This window comes from Protopterus annectens, chromosome 10.part0 (genome assembly GCF_019279795.1).
Source record: "Protopterus annectens isolate FY-2018-M chromosome 10.part0, PAN1.0, whole genome shotgun sequence".
NCBI classification, from domain to species: domain Eukaryota; kingdom Metazoa; phylum Chordata; order Ceratodontiformes; family Protopteridae; genus Protopterus; species Protopterus annectens.
This window is the reverse complement of record NC_056744.1, coordinates 302,297,443-302,310,522: the sequence shown is the minus strand read 5'-3', so window position 1 is coordinate 302,310,522 and position 13,080 is coordinate 302,297,443. Positions and strand designations below refer to the sequence as shown.

General features: G+C 41.5%; 1 long non-coding RNA gene across 2 annotated transcripts; it reads left to right on the top strand.

The window, feature by feature from the left end:
• The first annotated feature begins 1,282 nt into the window (after positions 1 to 1,282).
• LOC122812787 lies at positions 1,283 to 2,414 on the top strand. 2 transcript variants are annotated; one of them, XR_006366564.1, is made up of 2 exons: positions 1,283 to 1,833; positions 2,290 to 2,414. It is a non-coding gene; the product is annotated as an uncharacterized LOC122812787 (long non-coding RNA). The 2 variants fall into 2 exon arrangements; XR_006366565.1 differs by having other exon boundaries at positions 1,832 to 1,924.
• The last annotated feature ends 10,666 nt before the right edge of the window (positions 2,415 to 13,080 follow it).

Here is a 13,080-nt window from a genome sequence, read left to right as displayed (position 1 = left end):
ATTCCCATAAAAAAGGTCATTTTTCCCTACTAGAATTTAGCCATGTTACACATAACAGGATAGGGGACTCAGTAAAAAGGGTCATTCCTGCCAGTGTACACTAAAGGGGTTAGAAACTACTCACAGAAAGGTGGTCCTTTCCTCCACTAGAATTTAGCACTTTCTGATACAACAGGTTATATTACCTTGGCTGAAAGGATCAGGTCCTTCATCCCTGGAAATCTGTTCTGAAGGGGCCTGCAATTATGCTCAGCCAAACAAATGTAAGTCATGTATTTCCAAAAAAGAATGGTAATTCCTTCCACTGAACACCAGAGGAGATAGAATTTATTCCCAGAAAGATGGTCCTTTCCTCCACTAGAATCTAGCATTTTCACATAGAGTAGGCTAGATTCCGTTGGCTGAAAGGCCCTGGGTCCTTCAGCCATGGCAATCTGTGTTGAATACGCCAGAAATTACACTCAAACAAAAGAAAGTAGTGCAGCTCTTTCCTAAAAAAAAAAAAAAGTCATTCTTGCCTTTGTATGTCAGAGGTGACAGAATCTTTTGGAATAAAAAAGGTCCTTTTGCCCAGTAGAAATTAGCCATGTTATTGATAACAGGCTGGAGGACTCAGTGAAAAAGCTCATTCCTGCCATTGTACATGAAGAACAGGCTAGATACCCTTTGCTGAAAGGACCAGGTCCATTCAGCCAAGGAAATCTGTACTGAAGGAACCTAAAGTGTACTACCAAAAGCCTTCTTTGAATTCTATGAGAGAAACTCCTTTTTCTCACAATAATTCACCTTCTTTTACAAACCAGGTTATTCTCTGGCTTTGTGATAACAAGTGCATGATTTTTTTTATATAAACGGTAACTTTAGTCTCCCTTTCAGGTGAACATGAGTAATTTTGTAAACTGCAATCCAGAATTTTTCCTGAATTTGTCTTTTATACAATATAATCTACTCTGCTTTAGATGAAAATCAGTTTAGGAATTATTCAGATAAATAAACTGTAAAATATTTATAAAGAAGTTAAAATATGTTTCAGTCCTGTTCCCCTACAATCTACTGTATTAAAATAGCTAGATTCCATGCTCTGAAAAGTCCCTGTCAATCATATGTATTACAACAGATTACCTCATGTTTATTAATAACTAGGTCCGTTCAGCCAAGGGAATCTAGCCTGTATTAAGTGAGAAGGCTAAATTCTATTACTGCAAAGAATGTCCTCTTCCCCACTAGAATTTAGCCTTCTCATAAAGCACAGGCTAGATTGCCTTGGTTGAAAGGCCCCAGGTCCCTTCAACCAAGGGAATCTAGCCTGCTCACAGCAACGGGGCTAGAATCTATTGCTGTAAAGACGGTCCTTTTCCCCACTAGAATCTAGCTATCTCACTGTGAGCGAGTTAGATTCCCTTGGCTGAAAGAACTAGGTCCCTTCAGCCAAGGGTATCTAGCCACAACCAGCAAAATACGAAAAGACAATGAATATTAATACCACTATCAGTATGAATATTACTTTACTTTCAACATTATTGGATGGTAGGCGGGACTTTTCTAATACAAAGCCCAAGATGGAACTAAGGGGGTGCTTGCTACTGTCTGTGCAACTTCTTTTGACATATAAACTATCCTTGCTATGTGATGCATGCTTCTGTTTAGCTGCAACAGCTTTTGCGTCGGATATACAGCAACATTCCATTCGTACTGATGACCGAAAAGGCATTGTATAATCAGTAGGGGGGGGGGGGGTATTCTGATTTCCCAGTATGCATTTGTACATTCGCCCGGAAGCAAATCCGCCAAATTTGGAGACGTACTTCCTTTTAGGCTGATAGCTCCTTAGAGGTTGGTGTATGTTTGCTGTTTTGATAACGAAATCCTGTTTAATCTTTGCGTTATAATTGTCATCTTAGCTTAGTGGTGTATCTATTGTATTGTACGAAGATTTTTACATATGTTTCTGTAAATAAATTCATGATTAGTTGTTGTCTGTTGTAAAAGTATAAGCTGTGACTTTTTTGTACGCACAGTCAGTGTACGTTTCGTGTAAACTTTGGCTCTTCTGATACCCATGTGCAAAAAGGCATTCTGGATAAATAGATTCTTTGATCGCTTCTTTTGGAGATTGTGGTCGGTTGGGGGCCATTGTCATTTTAGTTGCTGCGTTTGTGTAATTCCATTGTAAAATAATGCTCTGTGTATTCGTATTCAAGTCTTAACGGTAGCATAATGCGGAAATGAGATTGCTTTTAATTTTATGATACAAAAAACTGATGTGAGGGTATACATTTTTTATTGTAGTAAACTATGGGACGTGTTATCAGGGGACAGAGAAAAGGTGCGGGATCGGTTTTCAGAGCCCATGTTAAGCACAGAAAAGGTCCGGCCAAACTTCGAGCTATTGATTTTGCAGAAAGACATGGTTACATCAAGGGTATTGTAAAAGTAAGTATATTCGTTATTCTTATATAGGTAAGAAGATGCGTCTTGACACGCAGTTTTCAGTTAGTTTTGCTGTAGGTTATGTTGGAGGTAGTAACCAATGTTAGCTTGAAGTGTACTGAGCAGTGGAATTGTTTCATTGTGGTTATGTTGCAAGTTGTTTAATTCGAACTGAAAGTCATTAGAATCTGACTGATGTTTTGGAATGTGTATGCTAGTGTTTGTTTTACTGAAGAGTTTTTTTTGTTGGGTGGTGTATCTGTTTCAACTGTTAAAAACCTGAACATTTTTAGGACACTACTGTGTAAAATAAGTTTTTGGTAATCCTACTGCATCACCAAACCATGGTCTTATCTGTTTAATTGTTTGTAGGTTGTTACTAGGTTAACGATCACTAAGCCCTTACAAGCCTAGTCGTATACTGTAAACAGTTGGGTCCCCCAGTATCATGGGTGTCTGTTGGGGAGTGTGTTACTAAGGAGATAACTAGGGATTTGTGGGGGATGTGTTGGGCTGAACCTTTTCTTATTGAGGGGGTCTGTAAGAAACAGCGGACCAGACCGGGTGTAAGTTTATGATTTCCCATGCAATTGTCAAGGTTTCAATTGATGGGCTATATTTTACAGTGGTGGGGAGCTTGTTTTGTAGTGTGGGGGTCCTTTGAGACGCATGCCTGTCCTTTCAGCATGTTCCGCTTGTGTCATAAGCGATATTAAGATACCTGGATTTAGTGTGTTTGGTGCCATTTGCTTTGCTAATGTGCAACAGATGCATCAAGGATGGGTCTGTGGGAGGCAAAAATCATGTCTGCATCCTGGAGGAGACAGAGTACAGAGACTGAGCCTTTAGGCCCTTACCACTGGGTCGACTGTTCCATGTGTGTGTTATTGATGCAGTAGTCAACTTGTGTTGACAGCTTCCCAAAGTGATAGTCTGGCTGTACACGGTGTCACTACTTTGCTTTTGCATTAGTGTACCAGTTCCAGTTTATAGGTTCATACGTAGGTACTAGGCTATCGTCCCAAGGGTGTATTTCCTATTTCCCATCCACTCATCCAAGATTTTTCTTGAAGAGTGCTAATTAGGAGCTTTGCTTGACATAGGTAGCTTGTTCCAGAGTATGGGAAGTCTCTGGGACAGGAATCTATCCCTCCAGCATGTCCTTTTTATTGTAGTGGCAAGGTTTTTAGGTCCTTAGAGTGTGTAGCTCGGAGGGATTGGAACTTCTTTAGGTGTAGCATGTCCAACAGCTGTGGGTTTGCCAGCTTTATATGTTAGACAGAGATCACCTCAGAGTAGGCGATTATGCTATGGAGTAAAGCTGGAGTTTTTTGAGACTGTCACTGTAGGGCATCTGTTTGAGGCCAGTAATCCTCTTTGTGAGGTACTTCTGTGGCCTTTCCAGCTGCTGCAGATGTCTTGTGAGGTACGTTCTAAAAGGGGTGTTGTACTCTGTAATGGAGCTAATGAGTGTTGAGAAGAGGGGAACAATGACCCCCCCCCCCCCCGGATGAGAACCCTTTTGTGATGTGTGCCACATAGGATTTCTGACTACTATGGCGATGTGATTATCAAAGGAGAGCCTACTGTCCACCTGGGTCCCAGGGTCTCTTATCACACATTCAGTGTTAAGTAGACTGCCACCTATGTGGTAGTTCATGGGTACGGAATTCTTGCCAAAGGAGATGACACTGCCCTTTTTGGCATTGAGCTTGAGTCCGTGGCTCTGACACCAGGCATCTGTCTCAGTGAGGCCCTTTTGTAGGCTGTCCACTTCATTTGGGGGCTCTACTATGGCTCCTAGTTTGCAGTCCTCTGCGAACTTCGTTAGCCAAAGACCTTCTGTGTTGGCCTGTACTTCAGAGTAGATGATACCAAACAGGAGAGGCCCCAGGACTGAACCTTGTGGTACTCCACTTGTCATTGGTTTGAAGTCATATTTGGAGTCTGCAACTTATTATTTAAAGGTATTGTTTTGCCTAATCATAGGGTCTTTGTACAGAAACAAATAAAAAAATGTGGGTGTGTTATAGTATTAGCAGGTTTCGACTTGCCTTGTTTGACTGAAAACTATCCTCCATAATCTTTGTTCAAAATTTTTTTCTCTTTTCCACTGTACGTTCTTTGTCCTCAAAAGATGAAATTATAAATTTTGCTGTTAGGGAAAGTGGACCCTACAGAAATTGTACATGTAGGAGTCTAGGAATTTTCTTCACAGACCCTTGACACACACTCCCCTAATACAAGCATCTTTCTGTGTTGCATTGTTTTGCTGAAATAGATTACTTTAGCGATCACAACTCCTCCCCAAAAGTACCATCCTTTCCTTTTTCTTGTCTACTTGTAAATGGCAGTTAGTATTGTTTATGTGAGAGTTTTTGATGTATGTGTTGGTCTTTTCCAGTTTTAACTTTTTTGTATCAGTATTTTTGTTTTAGATGAAATGGCTATATTAAGCTGTCTTCTTTTAGGAATGGAAGAGTACTCTTTCAGTAGCTAAATCTCTTGTTATTCAGAGGGGTATGGCAGTTAATGCTGTTCTAGGGGGTTTGTGAATCAAGGGGAATAAAGGGAAGATGGTAATGCAACAGTTTCCTTCTTTTTATAGACATTTCCTGGTTTTAACACATTCTGTTGAGAGCAAGGGAGATGAGTTCTTCAAAGTATTGTGATGTTCTTGCAAGTACAGCTTGACTTGAGAGGTGATGAGCTCCAGCCTTGACGAACAGACTGGGGAAGTACCTCTTATTGTAGCATTCCTTTATTCTTCGCTAGGGATGGCCTGCACCTGTCACCCCTGGGCTTTCGGATATTGGCAAAGGCTCTTGCTACCCCCATAGTGCCTTTTTTAGGCAAGGCTCAAAAGACAAACCCACCTCCATAGGTATCACAAGGGATAAGAAACTAAGAGTAATGCTACTCAACGCCAGAAGTCTAAACCTAAAGATGCACGTACTCGAAACTCTCCTTAGCATGGAGAAAATCGATATCTGTGCAGTAACAGAAACCTGGTTCAAGGCTCCCGAGAGCACTCCAGCACTACCAGGTTATACCTCATACCATGCTTTTCGGCCCCAAAACTTGGACCGACCCACAAAAGGAGGGGGAGTATCAATATACGTCAAAGATACCCACACTTCCAGGTTGGTGGCACAGCACGAAGCATCAGAGACTATCCATGTGCAACTTGCATAGGGTAAAACTGCCTTCCAGTTTATAGCCTGCTACAGACCACCCTCCCTAACCCAGGAACCCCACTTGGCCTTCACGAGAACACTGGAAAATATGAAGGTCTCTCCAAACACCATTATATTGGGCGACTTCAACTACCCAAACATAGACTGGGAGCATTACTCTAGCTCCAACACCCTAGCCCAAAGGTTCCTAGAATTTATAAACTCAAATGCTATGGAACAACTTGTTACCACTCCCACAAGAGGGGAAAACCTACTGGACCTGATCATCACCAACATGGGGACTCTATGCTCCAGACCAGAAGTGTATCCCTCACTGGTAAGATCAGACCATAAAGTAATCTCACTGGATGTTCACATCCCAACACCACCCCCTGCCCAGAAAACCACAGTGAAAAACTTCTCTAAAGCAAATTTCACACTCCTCAAAACTGAGGTGGAATCCTTCAAAGCCCCCGGGCCTGTGGAAAATACGGCCCAGACCGCAGAATCCTTTATAAATGCATTCTATGAACACCTTCAGGAATGCATGGATCATGCGATCCCAAATAAAACCAAGACCCAATCCTCCAAAGGCAGACGTCCTATCTGCTGGACTCCAGCCATAAACAAGCTATACAATAGAAGGAGGAAGCTACTAAATGATAGAGCAAAATTCCAAAAAGGGAAGGCATCTCTGATCAGTATTAGCAAAAAACTACGGGCACTCAAAATCGTCTAAGGCCAGCTTCGAGAGAAAAATTGCGCAGGACACTAAGGATAATCACAAGGCTTTCTTTAGTTATGTTAGGAACCTGAGTGGTAATTCCCAGATATGCTCAGAATTAGTCCAAAATGACAAAAAATACATCGAACCCACAGACATTGCCAACATCCTAGCTGGGAGGTTCAGTGCAGACTTCACCACCCCCCTCACCAAAAGGGCAAATATCTATTCCAGCAGAGTGCTGCCCCCCTGACATCTCAGATGCTCAGGTAAGAGCCACCCTCTCCAAAGCAAAAAACACAGCATCAATGGGACCAGACGGTTTCCCGGGCTGCGTCCTACATGAACTCCAAGAAGAGCTAAACCCAAACATAAAACTACTGTTCAATCTCAGCCTTACTACAGGATATGTACCCAAAGAGTGGCGTACAGCAACTGTGGTCCCTCTCCACAAAGGTGGTACCTCAACGGATCCTGGAAACTATCGCCCCATAAGCCTGACTAGCTTGGTCTGCAAAGCTATGGAAAGGATAATCAGGGACCTCATAAATAAAGATATTGGGGACCTACAGACACTGGATCCTACCCAGTTCGGCTTTAAGGGCAGATCCTGCCTCTTAAACGTGGTTGATTTCTTTGAAACAATCACCAAGGCCATTGACGAGGGGAAGGTGGTCCACACAGCCTACCTGGACCCCGCAAAAGCCTTCGATACAATACCCCACTCGGGCATTATAGATAAGCTCACCAGCTTAAATATATAAACCCCTATGTCACTAGATGGGTTGCAAACTGGCTCAAGGACAGAACCCACATGGTTAGAATTGCTGGAGCCATGTCAGACTCCAAACCAGTTACAAGTCGTGTCCCACAATGCTCAGTCCTGGGACCTCTCTTGTTCAGTATATATTTCTCGGAGGTACAGGCCAACACGGAAGGACTGTGGCTGACCAAGTTCGCAGATGACTGCAAACTGGGCGCCATAATCGACTCTCCAGCCGACACAAGCATCCTCCAAAAGGGCCTCATAGAAACAGACAACTGGTGCCAGAGCCATGGCCTCAAGCTAAACGCCAAAAAGTGTATAGTCATCCCCTTTGGCAAAAACAAAGTGCCCACAAATTACCACATAGGTGGTAATCTTTTAAGTACAGAAGAAGTAATTGGGGACCTGGGGACCCAAGTTGATAGCAATCTCTCATTTGACAACCACGTGGCCAAAGTGGTTAGAAAAACATTTTATATAGCCCACCTAATCATGAAGGTATTCACATCTAGATCAGAGGAGGTCATCGTGCCTCTTTACTCATCCCTCATCAGGCCCGTAATTGAGTACAATGCCCCTTTTGGGATGTACCTTACCAGACACCTGCAGCAACTGGAAAGACCCCAAAAGTACCTCACCAAGAGGATCAAAGGGCTCAAACAGGTGCCATATGCTGCCCAGTTAAAGAAACTCCAGCTCTACTCAGTGGCATACCGCCTGTTCAGAGGCGATCTGTGCCTGACGTATAAAGCCATGTGCAACCCGGAATTAATGGACATGCTGCACCTCAGAAAATCCAAATCCTATCGAGCTACACGCTCGAGACTTGAACCTCAGCACTGAAATAAATAGGACATGCTGGAGGGACAGATTCATAACCCAGAGGCTCCCTTCACTCTGGAATAAAATCCCAGTCCAGGTTAGGCAGAGTCCCTCATTTCCTCTCTTCAAGAGGAATCTTGATGAGTGGATGGGAGATCGTAGGTTTACCCGGGGTATGACTTCTGTGTCACTGTTAGACAGAGGCACAGTATACTAACCTCAAAAAAAGGGCATAGCAAAATTAATTTAAAGTGGGTGGCAAAAGCCAAACACATTCTGGCTAGGCTTATAAATGCCCTAGGGCAGATAGCCTAGTATGAACCTATTTAGTGGGGAAGAAAATAACTCCCGAGGGTGAGAGTTATGTTTAGTTGAAGTTTGTATGTTTGTACATGCCTTGAAAAAAATTTTCGTTTTGTTTTGAGAAAATATAGCACTGCTTCAAAGGTGGAGCAAAAAGCAGTTTTGTGATTTTTGGGTAAAGGCCACCTCAAAGGTGGTTAAAAGTAGTGACGAGAATAGCATTTTGCCACCTCTTGGTAATTTGACAGATGGCTGTCCCTGCTCGTCTTTGATCCTTGCACATTAAGTATAGGTACTTTAGAAGTTGCTCTATTAGCATATATTATTTTAATCTTGACAGTTGTGTTCTAGAATGTTTAGGTATGAATTTCAGGACTGTAATGAAGACCATTAGTGGTACAAATTGTGACAATGTGAGATATTGCCAGCTATGCCAGGAGAAGTAGGGCAGTGGGATGTATAACATATGCCAGCACAGCCAGCTTGTGTAATTTGTGTAGCAAACTGATTTGTACAGATGTTTGTGTTGAAAAATGTACTTGTAAAAATTACTTGTGTTAAAAGTATATCAAGAGGGGGTCCTGACTCTGTTGTAACTGAATTAAATATATATGTTAACAGAGGATACTCGAAAAGCCGAAGTTCCGGTCCAGTTAACTCTGAAAATACTAAGAAATTAATTTTCTTAAAAGAGAACCGCACCCACAGAATCATCATGGTTTTCTGTTTTCTACATTTAAAAATCACTCTAGGATTATTTACAGGTTTTAAATTATTTTTATACAATGGATATAAAAAGTGTTCACACCTCGGTTTAAAATGCCAGGTTGTTGTGCTATAAAATGAGACCACAATAAATAATTTCAAAACTTTTCCCGCCTTTTAATGTGCTCTATAACCTGTACAATTCAATTGAAAAACATCTTTTAGAGAAAAAATGTACAGTATGCTGGTTGCACAAGTGTGCACACCCGTAAACTAATATTTTGTGTGCACAACCCTTAAACTAATACTTTGTTGAAATACATTTTGATTTAATTACACGCATTCATTCTATCAGCATGGCGCATCTTGACTTGGTAATATTTGCCCACTCTTCCTTGCAAAAGTGCTCCAAATGTGTCAGATTGCAAGGGCATCCCTTGTGCACAGTCCTCTTCAGGTCATACCACAGATATTCTATTGGATTTAGGTCTGGGCTCTGGCTTGGCCGTTCCAAAACTTTTAAATTTTTTCTGGTGAAACCGTTCCTTTGTTGATTTGGATGTATGCGTGGGGTCATTGTTGTGTTGAAAGGTGAAATTCCTCTCCATCTTCATCTTTCTAGCAGACACCTGAAAGTTTTGGACCAAAAGTGACTGGTATTTGAAACTGTTCATAATTCCCTCCACCTTGAGTAAAGCCCCAGTTCCAGCTGAAGAAGAGCAACCCCAAAGCATGGTACTGCCACCACAATGCTTCACCGTGGGGGTGGTCTTTTGGTGATGTAAAGTGTTTTTGCTCCAAATGTACCTTTTGGAATTGTGGCCCAAAACTTCAACCTTGGTCTCATCAGACCATAACACATTTTCCCACATGCTTTTGGGAGACTTGATGTATTGTTTTGAAAAATTTGGCCTGACCTGGATGTTTTTCTGTGTAAGAAAATGCTTCCGTCTTGCAACCCTACCGCCTAGTCCCGATGTGGAGAATACTGGAGATGGTTGTCACATGTAGTACACAACCAGTACTTGCCAGAAATTCCTGCAGCTTTTTCAGTGTTGCTGTATGTCTCTTGGCAGCCTCCCTGACCAGTTTTTGTCTTGTCTTTTTTCATCAGTTTTGGGGGGACTTCCAGTTCTTTGCAACGTCATCGTTGTCCCATATTTTCTCCACTTTTTGATGACTGTCTTCACGGTATATCCAATGCTGTGGAAATGTTTTTGTACCCTTCTCCTGACTGACACCTTTCAGCAATAAGATTCCTTTGATGCTTTTTAAGCTGTATGCAAACCATGGCGTTTGTTGTAGCAGGCAGCCTAGTAAATGTCAGGAAAATCCTACTAGGACAGCTGAACTTTATTTGGGATTAATCAGTCTCTTTAATTGATGTCAAGTGTGTACCCTGGAAGACTAAATGTAATTAAATCAAAAGGTGCTTCAACAAAGTATTAGTTTACAGGTGTGCACACACAACAGAGTATTAGTTTAAGGGTGTGCACACTTACGCAACCAGCTTATTGTACGTTTTTTATATTTTTCCCTTAACATATTTGTTTTTCAATTGAATTGTACATGTTATAAGCCACATTAAAGGTAGGAAAAGTTTTTAAATGATTTATTGTGGTCTCATTTTTTTATATCCCAAAACGTGTCATTTGTATAGGGTGTGTACACTTTTTATATCCGCTATACATGATTTCGGAGTCGGACCACATGGGGTCTAGCATCTTGAAGTGATCATGTTTGTTTAGTCTGCCTCCAGGTATCGTAATGCAGTGCTTGTCTGTATATAAAAAAAATTCACGCAGGTCTCTCTTCTTCCTAAAGGTCCACATGCATACACTGCTGTCTTTCAGTTTTAAGTAACATTTCATGCTGTTCAATGACTACTTAAAACACAAACTGTGCAAGTGCCACAGAACAGACTTTCAAAAGTGCATTTACTTCTGCCTCTCTATAGAATGTCTAAATTGCAGTTTTTTTATGAAGCCTGAATTGTACTCCTCTCCCATCTTTTTTCACATCCAACTTCCCTTGCTGTCAAAGTGCTAAGGTTCTAAGGGTACTGCTGTGATTGATAGCTCACAGCAGGAGACTTGTCAAATGTACTGTTTCCCTGTTCTAGCCTTTACTTTCTGTACGAGTAGGAGAAGGACAGGGAACTGTGACATCACAGCATGGATGGATTTTTGGGACAGTCGTGGTAATGTCTGGGGAGGGCATTGGCCAGAAAACTACCTGTATTCATTGGCCTTGATGACATCAGTGAATTGGAGACTACAGCAAGCTTTTCCAGGGTGGGATAATATTTTTTTGAAAGTGAAACCACCACAGTACAGTAAGGTACTGTCCTAGTGGGTATCCATTTAAAATATTTTAAATGCTGTAGTTTGTTCATAGCAGGGACTGTAAATAGGGAGATAAATGACAGTGAAGTTGAGCATGTTATAGTAGAATCCTGTTGTCTTTTAATGTAGACTAATTGCTATTCTGGAAGGGTAGAAGTTTGAAATTTGTTTTTATGACTTCCAGAGGCTGCATCAGATCTTTGCAAGCTCTGTGTGTATGTTATTGATGTGCTAAATCCTGGCAGTTTCTAGCAATGGAGGTAGCATGGGGAACCGTAAGTCAGATGACCAGATGTGCAGAAAGTCATCTAGGACAAAACGATTTAATACCAGATGAGAGAGGAGTCCCATTGCACTTCAAAGAAGGGTCTGTCCCATAGCTCATCTTGCCTTGCTCTAGTAGTAACCAGGGAATAATTACTTTAAATCAGTCAGGAAAATATAGTGAGATTAGGTAAGTATTGCTTTTCTGTATCTCTGTGAATGTATATCTGCTGCTTGTTTTACTATTTCCTGTGATTGAACTCTGGTGTTTATTGTAAATATTTGGTATTTTTATATTTCATTTATTATTGAATATATTTAAACTTTTCATTGTGACTGGTTTTTAGAGAATATTTTAACTTTTTAGAGTACTTGGTGTTTTAGAGAATATTTTAACGTTTGAGAGAACTTTTATCTATTTGGTGACACTGGCCACTCCTGGAAGCCTTGCTGCATTGGCCAAACACTATAATTTGTATTAGTTGGGTACCTTTGCAAGAGCCTTAAAGTAGCTGGCTTCGGGGTGTCTGGAAGAGGGCATAGCTAGTAAATCTGTGTCAGCCTCTCTCAGGTGTCTCAGTGTAATTTCACAGAAAGGGTGCTGGAGGGCTTGGCTTGGACATTTGGCTAAGGACTCAACCCTACAGCTGTACCAGTGGGGAGTCCTATTAGGGACCTGCAGGGAGACAGAAATCCGGACCCCGGACGGAGTGTGTTCCCTGCATGCTCTTAAGGAAAGGTGTGCTTGATGCAGAGAGTTGCATCTGGAAATGCTAGGTATGTCCATTTTTATTCCAAGTGATAGTCCCTCTCCAGTGTCAGTGTGAGGATTCAGGCTCCTTGATTACTGGCCCAGAGTGCGGACCCCTCATCATGGTACTGGTGGATACAGAAGATATTCTTTCGATGTAGGTTTCTAAGTATCTGTAGATCTCGAGTTACAAGGTCTTGAGTTCACAATCCCAAAGTAGAATGGCAACCTTTAGTTGGGTTCATTTGTGGGGTGGTTAATGAGTTGTTTTCTTGTTTTGGAGTTGCACCAAAAAGATAGTCAAACTACTGTAGTAGTTTTAATTGCCCTCTTTCCAGAGGGAGACTGATCGACAGGGCAAACTATTTATTTTTGCATAGTGTCGGAAACTTGAAGGAGATGGCATACTGCCATTTTTGTTAGACAAGCTCCATCAGTTTTGGCTTGTATGATGGTACTGCTCAAAGCTAGTAGTTTGACAAACACGTTGCTTGATCTTGAAGTCTTTTGGACAGCAGAATATGTGGTTGCTGTTTAGTTTCAGTGGGCTGACTATACCTCTATAAAAATACTGTGACGGTCACTCAGACCATCTAGGGATAGTGGAAGAGTATCTATATTCATCTGTTACATATTGTTTGGTGCCAGATCCATCATGATACTGATTTGGAACTTGTGCACATTTTGAACACACAAAAGCTTGAATTAAGAGCATTGTTGCCTCCTGTATATTTTGACTGTGATTAACTACAGTAAGTTTAATTTCTGTATACCTGTGAATCCTAATGCTAATC